This window comes from Humulus lupulus, chromosome 5 (genome assembly GCF_963169125.1).
Source record: "Humulus lupulus chromosome 5, drHumLupu1.1, whole genome shotgun sequence".
Classification (NCBI taxonomy): domain Eukaryota; kingdom Viridiplantae; phylum Streptophyta; class Magnoliopsida; order Rosales; family Cannabaceae; genus Humulus; species Humulus lupulus.
In genome coordinates, this window is record NC_084797.1 from 200,550,277 (window position 1) to 200,552,823 (window position 2,547).

At 35.7% G+C, this 2,547-nt stretch overlaps 1 long non-coding RNA gene across 2 annotated transcripts; it reads left to right on the top strand.

Annotated features, from left to right (window-relative positions):
• The first annotated feature begins 1,553 nt into the window (after nucleotides 1-1,553).
• On the top strand, nucleotides 1,554-2,245 carry LOC133833912 (uncharacterized). Of its 2 annotated transcripts, none has more exons than XR_009893207.1 (3): nucleotides 1,554-1,659; nucleotides 1,762-1,843; nucleotides 2,066-2,245. It is a non-coding gene; the product is annotated as an uncharacterized LOC133833912 (long non-coding RNA). The 2 variants fall into 2 exon arrangements; XR_009893206.1 differs by having other exon boundaries at nucleotides 1,560-1,659; nucleotides 1,759-1,843.
• The last annotated feature ends 302 nt before the right edge of the window (nucleotides 2,246-2,547 follow it).

Here is a 2,547-nt window from a genome sequence, read left to right on the forward strand (position 1 = left end):
TTTTTATTTTTTTAATATTTATTGAAGACATTTTTGTCAATTTATTACCATAATATATTTGATAATAACTAATTAAGAAGAAGAGTGAGAGAGAAAAAAAACCAATTGTTACACCCTTATTTGAAATATATTAAATATTTACCAATTCAATGATAAAAATTCAAAATACATATAGGAAAATTTTAGAATAGGTAGGCCTTTTTACCTTACTGATAAAGTATGATCATGTTTTAAGCACTTAAATAAATAATAATCTCAATTTAAAAAAAAAAAATATGACGATGTTTATTGAAGTCATGTATGACAGAGCCCCTGCAAAATTTCAAGAAATTCTGGATAGTTTACGTTGCCAAAATCAAGGTTCAAAAAGTCTGTTTTCCACACGTAAAAAAAAACATGTGTGAAACAATTTTTTTTAACCTTAATTTTGGCATTGTAAACTATCTGGAATTTTCTAAAATTTTGTTGGAGCCTCACTATGACTACAATGAACACTATCATTAAAAAATTGGGATTATAATTGATTTATGTGCCTAAAAAAAGGTTTTGCCCTACCACAATGGTAAAAAGTATTGGGAATTTATGGCTTCACACTTTCTTAATCAACAATGCATAATAAGAAAAGTTCAAGATTACAAACGCTAGATGCTAATCAAGAACCTTATTCAAACACTACACCAAATACCATTTTCTATAACACATAACTATAAGCTAATTGGAAAAGTATTATACTAAGTAAAGCGGTAAACTTAAAAGGGAGGGAAACAAAAAAAAAATTGCTGGGTAATGTTAAAATGGAGGGAAACCCATGGTTTCAGCCTAGCCCTATTATCTCAAACCCCAATCTCTAATGATGCGTTCTTTCTCTCAACTCTCTCTTTCTCCCAGCGTTCTTTCTCTCGCTCTCTCTATCTCCCAGCGTTCTTTCTCTCGCTCTCTCTATCTCCCAGAGTCTCAGCGTTCTTTCTACCCTCTCCATCACACGAGCTGTTGGAGCACACCAAGGCAGAGGAGCACTCTCTCCACAGGAATTGCAGGCTCTTTCTTCCCCAAGTTGTGATCGAAGAGAGTGAACCGCAAAAGTATGGGATGTCGAATCAGAGCAAGAGGAGCACTCTCTTTCACTTTCTCATAATTCCTCTCCATCACTCTCTGATCAAGAACAGACCACGACTCAAAGAGCCGCTGATTCAGTTACTGGTTCTCAAGGATTTCATTTATTCAAGCAACTAAATGAGACTCCAAGCAATGGTAAATCTCGTAATGCTTCAAGTAGACAGAAAGAGTTGATTAACGCTGTCCAAAGGACTCCAAAAGATCACCTTTTGGGGGAATGTCAATCCCAGACAAATGGTCACATGGGTAGAAATAACACGCACTTCTCAACTATAGAACAGAAGCTCTTGGATGCAGGGTCAAATCAGAGCCTGGTAAATTTCACTAGGCATTTAGTGTTCTTGTGCTCTCATAGCTATGTTATATATTTTCTTGTGTCTACTTCTAACTTATTCTTCTGGAGTAGTTCTACTTCTGATATACTCCCTTTGTCCATAGATTGGTGCGGAGGTCCAAGGGAAAATTGATGGAGCATTCGACTCGGGTTATTTAATGACTGCAACTGTTAATGGAAAGCTATTAAGAGGAGTCTTGTTTGCACCAGTAAGCTTCAAAAACCCAGTGCCAGTTATATAATGTGCTCAAAGTTCGAATATGGGCAAGCTAAAAATCATTATCTATTTGCTTTAAACTTTTTTAAAGCAGGGACTTGGAGAGGAATGGGAAAAATGTGAAGGGCTTTTCAAAAGAGAATCTAAATGACCATATCTTGAACCAGAGATTTCAGGTAAATTTTCTGCCCCCTGCCAATATTTCTAATTTGATACTCCCAAATTTCACATCTTAAGTTTTTTTAGATAATTTGATTACCACTTTGAAACTTCTAGTGTTAGTCTAAAGCATTCTTGTAATCTGATACTTCATATTTGGGTTTACATGCTTAGATTTGTGTGTTTTGGCCATAAGAATTTCGTATTATTTCTAATATATATTTCCATCTTCTGTACAGTTTCTCCATATTTGGATCCTTAGGGAGTATTTAGCATATGCTATGGGAATCCCAGATGTTAAAGGAGATTTGGAGCGCCTAATTGATGATTTTGTTTTGATGTGTTTGTTTGTGGGGAATGACTTTCTACCTCACATTCCCTCATTGGAAATATCTGAGGTTGTCCACAGAAAAAGGGAAAGAAAGGAGTTAACTAGCAGCGTCTTCTGGCACTACAACAAATTCTACTTTCAATGACCCCCTACAATGTCTTACACTATTGGTGTAAGACATTAAAAATTATGAGAGATTTTTAATGTCTTATGCTGGGAGACATTGATTTTTTTTTTATTAATTACTAAAATTGTAAGACATTAAAAGAGTGGAAAGACGTTGAAAAACTAAGGCCTAACACGTGTCCATGGAGTATATCCAACATCTCCCACCGGGAGACATGACACATGTCCCACGTCTCCCGGTGGGAGACGTTGGAAGTCCCTACA